This window comes from Parasteatoda tepidariorum, chromosome 11, assembly GCF_982258835.1.
Source record: "Parasteatoda tepidariorum strain Cologne lab strain chromosome 11, Ptep-v5.0, whole genome shotgun sequence".
Taxonomy (NCBI): Eukaryota; Metazoa; Arthropoda; class Arachnida; order Araneae; family Theridiidae; genus Parasteatoda; species Parasteatoda tepidariorum.
Window position 1 is genome coordinate 34,079,426 of NC_141765.1, and position 12,498 is coordinate 34,091,923.

The window sequence follows — 12,498 nt, forward strand, 5'->3', positions numbered from 1 at the left end:
TATCTTATTTAGATGCTGAGAAAAGGTACACCGAAAGTAACTACCGACTCCCATTAATCGTGATAAAAAAAATTGGATTAAAATTTATATTTTAAAAAGAAAAAATTCTAAAGAAGAAAAAAAAATATTAAAATTCATATTTTAAATTCAACTTAATTTAAAATATTTTTATGAGAAATAAAAATTATATTTAAATTTTTTATTTAAAAAAAATTAATTTACCTATATTGAGAGCAATAATAATTTACCTATATTGAGAGCAAAAAGAAAAAGTAAATAAAGTTGGAATGCCCGTAACAATTTCAAATAACAGATACAATGAATAACTACCAAAACATTATTTATCCCTCTGGCGGTATTCCTACTGTTCGATTTGGCGAGAGAAATAACGCTTGCATTGTAAACACAGCAACCCTATTGGGCACGCACAGCAGTATCTAACTCTCTCTCTAAATGCTGCAGACCGAATTTGCTATCTGTGAGCGTAGCCTGCGGTGAAAATCACAAAAACCAAGCACTGCAAAAGTAACTTACTGGCGCTCTTTGTTTTCTTTTTCACTTAAAAACGCGTGACGCTTAATTTGCAAAACAGAACGTGTTAAATCTAGTGACAAGAAGTGCGATTTCAAAGTGAATATGACGTGAAATTGCTACGAGGATTATTATACTTCAATTCACAGAATAACTTAACCGATCAATTTCTACCTGGTTTGTGACATAGGATGTTCATAGGTTTACACTGCTATTAGGTATGTTTATTTTTCTCTTTTCTTCATTTATTCTGTTTTTATATAAATGTGCTTCAATTTTCAAAAACAAAAAGAAAACTTTTTTCAAAAAAATCTCTATATGGTATTTGTTTTTAAAAACCATAGGTTAAAATTGTTCTACCTACAGATGCTTTCAGTATAAGTGATTTTACCTATTTAATTTCGTAACTTGTTAAATGACAACTGTCAAACTGCATCGAGCTTTATAGAATGTTGCAAATAAAAAAATTATTTTTTCTTTCAAAACTTAAATTATATTAGTTTTATTGGAACTTTGATGACTAGAGTGGTTTTCAATATGCAAATAAGTGTTTTTATATTATAAATTAATTTCATTATTTATTCGAATAAATTGCAAGCTTTTTGTGCTATGATCGCTGAAATGAGTTAACAAGACATAATATACTTTTAAAACAAATTAGATATTAAGTGTTAACAGTTTTCTATTCCTCTACAAATTCACAATGATAATAACTTCCGATGAATCATTTTTCGTTAGTTAAATTGCCTATGGCTTCATTTTATAAATGAATAGTGTTTAATAAAATTTCAAGACAAATAAACATAGCATTTTTTTTAATAAAAATAAAATATTCAAAACAAAACAAGAAATAGTAAGCTCATATCACAAATTAACTCAGCTATTATTAAAAGAAACACCATGCTATTTCTAATTGCTATTTCTTTATTTATATACTGATATGTATTACTATTTCTTAAGTATACTGATATTTTTCCATGAAATATCAAACTTTCAACGGCATTTTTTTAAAATCTGCGTTATCAATTAAATGTTTAAATTTTTTTGTTCAATTGTTTTTGATCATAACTTAATCATGAATAATATATAAATAATACCTAAATTTTCAATTTGGTATCCTTATTTTATTTTTTATTATTTGTTTAAATTCTTTGTTTTCAATTCTTCATGAAATTTTTACTTAGTTTATCAGCTGATTAAATTATCTATATTTTTCGTTAAAGTTTATTGCAATTTAACATTTTGAAGCAAAAACTATTGCTAGATTGATTTTTTTTAACAATGATTCCGTATGAATTATAACTTTTAAATTATGATCATCAGTTAATTGTCATGAAATTTATAGTGTCTGTAGTTAAAGTCTAGTTTCTATATTTTTGTAGGATTTTTTTTGCGAGATTTTTAGTTCCTTTTGATAACTATTTGATTTTTAGCAAATTTTATTTGGATTTATTTTTCACACTATGTCAATTTATCAATAATTAAAATGTAGAGTCAATTTATAAAATTGATTCCCAAGTATAACTTAAATTAAAACTTATAAAATTTATTTACATTTGTAACAAAAAAATCTTTTATTTTGCAGTAGTATAATAATTCAGTTTAAAAAGGAAACTTAAAAATCTTAGTTCATAGAAGATTCCTGTCACAGTAACAGATTATCATCGTTATACCAAACCCAGGACAATTCCAATATTTTCTTCCATCGATTTATTATTTAAAAAATTAAGTCCTGTGTTCTAAGATATTGTAACAAACTAAAAGGCTGTGCAGTTTCAATTGCCCTATCGACTACCCAGTCAAAACTATGCACTTGTGACAGAGAGTTTTAACTTTTATCTTTTGCTGTCAAATGTATTTGTCGAAGTTCGGGATCATTTTAATCAGTATTTCCCTCTAATCACATGCTTCGAACTCTATATGATTCTCTTCGCGCTGTGCTAAGGAAAAGAATTCATTAGGATTTTTAAATTTTTTCTGACATTACTGATTTTTTTTTCTTTTTTTAACTTCATTCCTTAAAATGAGCCGCTTGAAATTTTATTTTCTTCAAAATCCATACCTTTTTATTTTATTTTTTTAAAGTTGCACATTATTAGAGAGGTCTTTAGAAGGGAGAAATCATGTCTTTTAGTATCTTAAATAATTATCCAAATATGTTTAAACAAATTTTATATTTTTATTTTATAAAATCTGATTTATATGAAGTTTTTTGAGTTTGGGGGACAGTGTGAAAACTTCTTCTTTTTCTATTTCCTTTATATAAAGTTATAAACAAAGTTTTCAATTCTAAAAATAAACTTAAGTAACTTTGAAATTTGTAAAATATTTATTTTTTTAAACATTAATTGAGTTCTAGGAATGCGGAGCCCTGTGCAAATACCCTTACTATGGTTCTGTACATAACAGTTAGTGTGTTATTAATTACGGAAAACAGATTAAATGAACATATTTCCAAGATTTACAACATTAACTAGAAAGTTTTTATTTATTCTACTTTATTTAATATCAACCCATGAGAAATTTTGCTTTGCAGTCATAATATCCAACACACCAGTAAGAAAGTGCTTTTTGAAAAATTACTTTTATTATGAAAATATTTCTTCAATTTTTAGTCGTGAATCTTACAAGCATGAATTTTTTTTCTTCTGTTTTTAAATCCTGAGCAAGCATTATGTCTTGAAAGAAAAGTTTAAATTACAGCTGTGTAATTTTGTCCGTTGTCAGAGAAGTATAGCATTAATCTGAAACCAGTTGTTCAGGAAGCAAGCACTAGTGTGTCGGGTTGGGTAGGTCACGCCCGGGAAAAGTGTAGCGTTTCCTTTGGGATAGGGTGGTTGGGGATCTTTGATCTCAAAAATTCCAGGTAATCTGAAGGTCAAACTTACCTTCCTTTTGACTTGACTGGAAGGGCCAGAAAGATTGTGTAACTGTCAATCAAAAAGATTTTTTTACTTAAAAATGATTTACTAGTAGGATTCTTACGAAGCTAGGTCAGATAAAAATTTTGACAAAAAAAAAATGCTTAACTTTTTTTTTATCTAAAAATTAAACGAGTGGTTAGTTGGCTAATTCAAAATTGTTTATCAGCAATCATTTTTAAAGTCCCTTTGTTTGACCATTGTAATTTTAAGAAAAATGTTTGTTTTTATTTATTTTGAGAAAATGTTGATATGGTTTTAGTAGTACATTGCACATTATATTCTGAAAAACAGTTGATATAAAAATAATTTCTCTCTTAGTATAAAAAGAAAATCGACGTTTTATCTTTTAGATATTTTTCCATTTTTCCACCAACATTCTTGCCACTTGGAACTACCGCTATCGGATTAAAACTGCTACCCACACATGTTTTATATTTACATAGAAACTCAGAATTGAAAACGAATCGTTGAAAAAAAACAAAATGCATCTACCCATTTCAGGTGAATTTCATATTGAAGTTTACCACACCAAACAATTATACTGCGTGCAATTGAAAAAACAACGTGCTTTATGGTAGATTTGGCGAAAAGTGGCTCGATTATTTTTTTTTCTAATGCTAAAGTAATCAACTCTAAAATAAAATTTCAAAATACTGTTTAAAAAAAAACATTTTCGCAATAAGCAGTTTACCATGCAATTTAAGTTTTGAATTTCTTGTCGCTCATGTTTATTTTTGTATTGTTCGGCAGCATACTAACCAAATCTCGTATCAGGTGATAAGTTTTAGTTGTAAAAAACTTCATTGAGAGAAAATGAAGTGTATGGTGGGATCATAAAGATTTTTATGTTAGACATTATTCTGGTATAGTTTTTGCTGTAAAACTCGTTTAATAATCTGACGAGCGGGTTGCTCAGCTAGAAGTTTACTTTATAAATTTTCTTAATTTTTTCTATTTGGGCGTTTATTAAAATATTTTGTTCACAAATCAGCTTTTAGTATAAATCGTTTAGTATAAATCAGCAAGATAAAAAAAATTAGTAAATAAAAAAATCAATGCAAAAATGAGCGGCTATAGCACATCTGTACAATAGAAAACAAGCAAAATATGCAATTCTATAAAACTTTTGTGTAAATATCAACAAATTTGTTTATTATTTTATTTTCAAGTATGCAGCAGTTCTTAACTTACTTGTTTTAAATTGCGAATTCTTTTTCTACGACCTAGACGAAAACTTATTTTTGAGGTAATTTTCAAAATTCTGACCCTATTTCAAAGTTAAGTTATTTTGAGATGGGATAATGAGAATTTCTTTCTTTGTGAAATTTATTGATTAGCAAACATCATAGTAGATGCTATGTTAATAAAAAACACCATATTTACCTGTTCATATTGAAAATCAATACTTGAGCTTCTTTTTGTATCCTAACACAGCACCATTATCTCAGCATTCTTTTAAGTACTTTCTTTTAATCTAATAAAATTGCAGGAGAAATAAAAAAGAAAATTCCTGAGGGGAGATGTTTTAAAGCTTATTGCATATTTCAACATAAAATTTTTGGCGTACTTTCCAGCCATTTGCGTTGGGTTGACAATCTTCCTCTTTCAAACAAAAAAAAAAAGGAATTTTTTTTTCTTTTTTCATTATTTGGAATGGTGAACTATTTTTTTTTTTAAAGTTGACTTTTCAAGCTTTAGCAATGATCAATTATTTCAGTTTTAAATTACGTTACTGATTGCAAAAAAGTAACTTGATGGTTTATGAATCTTATTTTTGTAGCATGTCATAGAAAAAGGCTGTATTGTGCCCCCCAAAAAAGAACACCCTGAAATAACTTTTGATTTTATGATCGGATTTTCAAATACTGAGACTCGATCTTAATGGTTCGAGGGCCTAACGTTAAATATCAATTATTGCAAACCATATTTTAAGTTACGAAATTCAACACAAAAGCGTTATTTCTAAGAATAAACTTACCTTTTTTTTAAGATGGACTTAGATTCTTAACCCTCTAAATACGTGTGTGTGGGGGGGGGGGCGGGGAGGTCATCGTAGAGTAGGAAATATGGTCCCTATAGTTTGGTCAAGCAGCGAGAGGAAGTTACGACTCCTTTGTGTTAATTTTACTTTTTTCAGATTTCACTGTATCTCGAGAACTTTTCACGCAATCGAAAATTTCTTGTACACAATTATAAAATTAATTTATGCAATGAAAATAAATCCCATGCACCAAAAATAAATTTTTAATAACTATTTACTATTCTTTATTATTTCATTTAATAACAGTTTAAAAAGTTTTCACATTTTAAGACATACAAACTTTTACATCATTTCAAAGAATGTAATTTATTTTATACGACAAAATACAAAATTTGACGAAATCGGTGAAATAGTTTCTGAGTTCTCAAATTTTAATTATACGACTCTTTTAAAGTAATGAAAACCTAATCTATTCATGTAAACTATACCAAATATTGATTAAAAGTAATATTTTAAGTCTTTAGGAAATTTAAAAGAATTTTGACAAAAACGAAACTCAGAAAACACTAGCACTGTCTTACTCTAAGTTCTTCCATAAGTGATAGTCACCTCCAAAAGCGAAAACATCTTTTTTGAAATCTTCCTATCTGCTATCAAACAGTCTTCGAATAGAAAATAACATTTTTGCATTAATTATAGTTCTAGACGATGTAACGATAGTGACTTCCAAAAGTGAAAACATCTTTTTTATTGAAATCTTCATACCTGATATCAAATCGTCTGGTAATAGTAAATAGTATCTTTGTAATCTGACAAAGAACGAAATTCATACGCATGGATTCATTCCATTTCATATCCTAACTCGTTTCACTTAGCAATTACTGTTGAAACATCAAAGCAGTTTTTCCACTAGCGTTCATTCAAATGCTGACAAAAATGTGGGTCTGTCTGATAAGATATTCTTTTTTAATTCAAGCCACGTTTTACTAAAAATGAAATACATCTATGAAGTTAATAAACTTTAATAAACACGAATAATATTTAGCTCTGTGTCATTAGAGGATATTTAAAAATCTTAAGTGAAAATATATTTATCAGTGGTTTCCGTTTTTTCGCATTTAAAATAAATATATAGCGGTTTTTACATACTCAAGGTATATTTCTCACCATAAGAAACCGAAGTTAGGTTATTGGACTATAATTATTCATTATATATTATTTTAAAATTACTTATACCTTTTTTTTCATTAAATATATATGTATCAAATTATTGTATATATTTGTGTTAACTTATATGTTGTTGAGATGTGTCTGGAGCAAGCATTTTAGAGAGTATGGAGCTTTATATTACATGTGGTAAACATGTTTGTTTACGTGAATTTGGAAGAATCATCTCAGTTATCTTCGTCAGACTCATATTTGCATCATTAATTTTCCCATTGAAAAAAGTCATCAAATGTTTTTTATTTATTCATTTCAAAATGGCATTGTTTGACGCATTTAAAAAATTATAAAAGAGCTAATGCATTAACTAATTTGTTTATTATTTTATATAACTAATAATTGCTTTGAGCAAATGGATGATAAGTATAATAATCCCAAAAATATGATCTCTCGTTGAGATGGATTAAATCTATCAGAATTAGCAATATTAGTAGAATATCACGATATAGATTTATTCTGATATATAGTAAATATTGTAATATATCTAGCTAATTAACATTATTTTATAACTAACAGCTCCTTTGCTACCACACTGAGATTTATCAACAATCTGATATGAGATAATTATCGTTATTAATAACATTCGCTTTATTATCGTTATCTGTAATGATCACGGTACTATTGCATTCGATAATTATCGTAATCGATCATATTCCCGAGCGATATTTACCACTGTAGATAATTACAATATTATCGTTATCGATTATTATCGTATATTCAATATTTATTGTGGGATGTATTTACGATATAACGTGAGAATACCTTACTAATATTATTTTAAAGATATCTGAATTATATTTTACTATAAATTACCTATTTCTATTTAATCACAGACATCATAAACTCTCACATTTCAGGGATCTTTCTGTTTCATATATGAACTGAAACGCATGTTAAACAGTCGATTTTTCTATGATTATAAAGAAATGACTCAAGCTTAACTATCTTATAGTTGTGAGAATTTAATTTGATGCTACATGCTGGTGTCGCACGCAATTCGTCGTGGGACAATTCCTCACGCACAATTCGTGGAGGTGACAGTTTGTCGTTGCCGCAATTCGTCGCGAGCACACTTCATAGTACGCACAATTCGTTGCAAGCACAATTTATCGCAGGCACAATTCGTCGCAGCGACAATTTATCGCGAGCGCAACTCGGTGTAATGACAATTCGTCGTAATCTCAGTTTCTTACGGTTTCATCCAAATACATCTATTAACGATGATAAAACTTGCATTGCCAACAAAAGCTAATTTCTCTCAATACTTGATCCAGGCGTCCCCTTGTCTTCTGGATTGGATTCAAAATTACAAGGCTACGTAGTTGAACATTAGTAGTCGTAAATCCAAAAATTGGGTCGGCTGTTTAACGACGATTATGAAATCAGCTTGTTATCAGCTTGTAAAAATTTATAAATAAAAGATCAATGCAAAAATTAGCAGACATGCAAAATTTGCAATTCTATTGAACTTTTGCGTAAATATCAACTAATTTGTTTATTATTTTATTTTTAAGTATACAGCAGTTCTTAACTTATAAGTTTTAACTTGCGAATTCTTTTTCTACGACCTCGACGAAAGCTTATTTTTGGGGTGATTTTCTCAGTAATCTCAGTTTCTTAAGGCTTCATTGAAATACATCTATTTATGACGATAAAACTTGCATTGGCTACAAAAGCTAACTAAATATCCAATTTGCGGCCATTCAAACATTCTGAAAGCGCCTAGGGGATGGAGGATTTTGTGATTTGCTAATTGTACTTAAAAGTGGGAAGAGAGGTATGAGCAATGCTTGCACAAGACACTAAAACCTCGTTATATTCTCATTTTTTTAAATGTTAAAAGAATGTTGTGAGTAGTTATAATTAATTTTTAACGCGCTTTTAGCCATTTAATATCAGAAAACGAAAGAAAAATTTCCCCAAAATCGATTAACCATTTTTCTAAGAATTGAAACTCGTTAATTTCCCATAGAGATGAATTAAGGAAATAAAATCAAAGCCGCCAATTAACTGCGCATTGCGAGGAAATTTTTTTCTATGGCAGCAAACTGATTCTCGTTTTAGTAAATTAAAAAGAAAAAAATAATTATGCTACACATGAATAATTTTAACACTTGTATAAAATTCCGATTTTTTAATTACCTCGTGATTAGGCTTTTAAGAAGTGTTCAAAGCTAAACAGAATTCTAAGAAGTGTTTAATACTCTACCACTTGATAAAATACTTTTCAGAAATCAAAGCAGCTGGCATGTAGGTTACAATATGCAGTATATGCAATTCCCTAACATTAACAACCTTCATTTTATATTTTATATCCATCGTTGAACAGCCGACCCAATTTTGGGTTAACGACTACTAATGTTCAACTCCGTAGCCTTGTAATTTTGGACCAATCCAGAAGACAAGGAAACTCCTGGATCAGTACCCCCAGAGATATTGATTTGTTATGGGAACATAGAGGACTTTGCGACTTGATAGATTTAACCTGCAGAAATCACCATTTACTACATGGGGAGTCTTCGGCCGGCTGGGATCGAACCCACGAACTCTTGGACATGGGCCCAGTGCCCTACCAACCAGGCTATCCCGGCCTAAACAACCTTCATCGAAGAATTTTGTTTATTTCATCTACCAGAATTTTTTTTCGAAATCTTAAATTATTTGTCCTTTTAATCACGATATTTTAAATAACGCACAATTGGAAAGAGCCCTCAAAAATTTTTATAATACAGTAACTTAAGTGTTAAATAGCTGGTTAATTTTATTCGAATTTTGCGTCTAAATGAAAATTTTAACATTCGTCATTTTGTGGTTTGGGCTTAACCTCCATTTATCTGAATGATAAAATCTGGAACTGATTTTATGGCTGTGTGAATACCAAGATAACTTCTTATTTACTTTGCTATCTTTATTGAGTTAAAAAGTGTGGCATTGTTTACGAAAAGGGTAAAACGTTTCCTGATTTGTTGCTACTATCTTTTTGAAACAATCTTTTTATTTGCTACATTTATTTGGGAAAAAAAAGTAAAAACAAGATAAAAGCATCTTTACATACCAATGGCATGCTCCACTGTTCTTCCTTTAAAGTTAAGTAAATAGCGTGTTCATTTTTATGTTCTACTCGGAAACGGAAGAATGTTAAAATTATTTTTTTTATTATTATTTTCACGACTAGACACCATTTAATGTTAGAATATATGGGGACATTTCTACCTTTGTATGTATTTGACTGTTCTTTCAAACACTTCCTAGGCCTTTTGATCTAATTATTGTATAATTCGCTGACTTAGAATAGAAAAAAAATTCTCGCTTCAATAGATTAATTAAATGGGGATGTCCTTTAGCTTTTTATCGGTAGGTCACAGCAAATGTTAAATATTCAGAAGCCAGGAGCAGAATATATATATATATATATATATATATATTAGGTTCAAATAAATAAATTAATCAAGGAGGGTAGGGTACTTTTTTGTTCTATATTCTGCATATTAGGGTAATTTAAAATCCGTATCGTTAATTACGGAGTATTAGCGAATTGATAAAAATACATCCGGGTGGGTAGAGTACTTTTTTGTTCTATAGTCTACATATTAGGGAGATTTGAAATCCGTATCGTTAATTACGGAGTATTAATGAATTGAATAAATAAATCTAGGTGGGTAAAGTACTTTTTTGTTCTATAGTCTACATATTAGGGTGAGTAAAAGTCCGTATCGTTAATTACGGAGTATTAACGAATTGAATAAATACATCCAAAAATTTTATTTTGGAGGATCCGCAGATGGTGTTTGATTTTCTGTCGGTAAACGGTCTCCTGGACTTGGTCTAGCCTTGTTCTGGGCCAAGAGGAATAAGTACCACCACCATAAATACATCCGGGTGGGAAGAATACTTTTTTTGTTCTATAGTCTACATATTAGTGTAATTTAAAGTCCGTATCGTTAATTACGGAATATTAACGTATTGAATCGATACATCCGGGTGGGTAGAGTACTACTTTTTTGTTCTATAGTCTACATATTAGGATGAGTAAAAATTCGTATCGTTATATTACAGAGCTTTAGTCATACTTTGGTTCTAATTAGTTTTGAAAATAAATATTTATGACTATTATACCATGTTTTCTAAGGGCATAATTTCTTGAAGAAACATCCAGAAAAATCTACTAGGTTGGTATTTTTTAAACTGACTCTAGCATCTTTTAATAGATTTAATTATTTTTTGATGATTGAGGTAGATAAAATGACGTTTCATCGCAGTTCTCCCATATTGGTTTTGTTACTCAATGTGTATCTTTAGTTTGTTCTCATAATTTTTTAGTTACCTTTTTCCAGGCCATGCAGTGCTCTCCATAATACCCTTACTGAGAATATACATAGAACTTTTATGATTTTTTTAAATATAATTGACAATCTCGAAGCTATTATTTTGTAATTTCTTTTCCAGTCTTTTAATAATCATTTCAAGTTAGAATGTCTTGTAGTTGATGAATGAAGAGTTCTGTAGAAGGGTCAAGGTTACATATTGATGAGTTTAAGAACAACAACCTTAGAAAATGAAACAACAGCAGGAACTGTTAACGAAGCACATTTTTCTCGATAAAAACATTTTTTAAATAACCTGATTAGAAAAGAAAATAAGTTCTATACATGCAGCTGAAGATAGCAAGTTTTATTATCCTCAATGCGCGCAGCAGTGTTCTCCCTATGTTTTTTTTAGAAGGGTGGTCCACCCTGCGTCCCCTTTTACGGAGATAAATGCACCCTCTTTGCCCTTTTTGCAAAAATCTTGTCCCATTTTATTTTCAGAAAAAATGCTCTTTTTTTATTGTAAGAAAGAAATTGCAGTAGCAGAAACCAAGAACTTCAGTTACCATAACTACAAATTATTCTTAGGCAAAATTAATCTAAAATATTATTTCTCATATTTACTTGAGTACCCTTGTTTTTGAAAAAGCACCCTGCCCTTTTATTATTTTTAGGCAGATCTCTGCATCAGGCTTAACATAAAGTTTTTTTTTTTTTTTTTTTTTTTTTTTTTTTTAAATCAGAGGATTTTTGCTTTTCAGTATCTCACTTGATACCTTCTTCCACTAAGTTTTTCAAATCTGAGTTTTGAACTACAAATTATTGATATCGCCCAATGATGACAGACACCTTGATTGTAAGACTCATTGACTGGGTTGCTTTGTAAATCAGTGACCTGTGGTTGATGTGAAGCGTGAAGGACGAATGACTCTTTTTTCCAATTCTATTGGAATACTGAAAACTTGCTGTGGACATCCGGACTCTGTTGCGCATCACTGTTATTGAATGAATGAACCGTGAGATGATGGATTCGGTAGATTACGTAACAGAATAAGACGTTTAGGGCCTACTTATCAAGAGTATGAGCTTGTCAATTCATTGCCAAAACATCTTTATATGATCGTCTATTAACATCGGTGCATTGACGAATTAGGTGCAAAGTTTGGATTATCAAACAGAGTACTAATAAAGTAATCAAAATATGTAAATAAAAACTCAAAATTTTTATTATGTCTGTTTTTATTGTTATAAATTTTCACCAATGTTTTTAGTTTTAAGAAGTCAGTTGTTGTCACCAGCTTAGCAAGTCTGTAATGCGTATGGAATCAGTTATTTAATTTTGGCAAATAACTCATTACTTGCAGGGTGCGTAGCTAAATCTTTCAACAAAAAATAAGCACCTTTTAAGCACTATGTACATTAACAAAGTGCAAAATAATTTCCAAAGATCATGATAAAATAACTAGAATTTGACGAAGAACTCTTTGCTTGATTATATTAGCCATTAAAAAATGATCAAGGGATTTTTCGG

The 12,498-nt window shown here is 29.5% G+C and overlaps 1 protein-coding gene across 1 annotated transcript in view; it reads left to right on the forward strand.

Moving 5' to 3' along the window:
• Positions 1-394: 394 nt before the first annotated feature.
• LOC107450095 (uncharacterized) overlaps positions 395-12,498 on the forward strand; it is a 169,884-nt gene continuing 157,780 nt past the window's right edge. The window contains exon 1 of the mRNA XM_043042126.3: positions 395-749. The gene's annotated coding sequence lies outside the window, so the exon portion shown is untranslated. The remainder of the gene's footprint in view (positions 750-12,498) is intronic.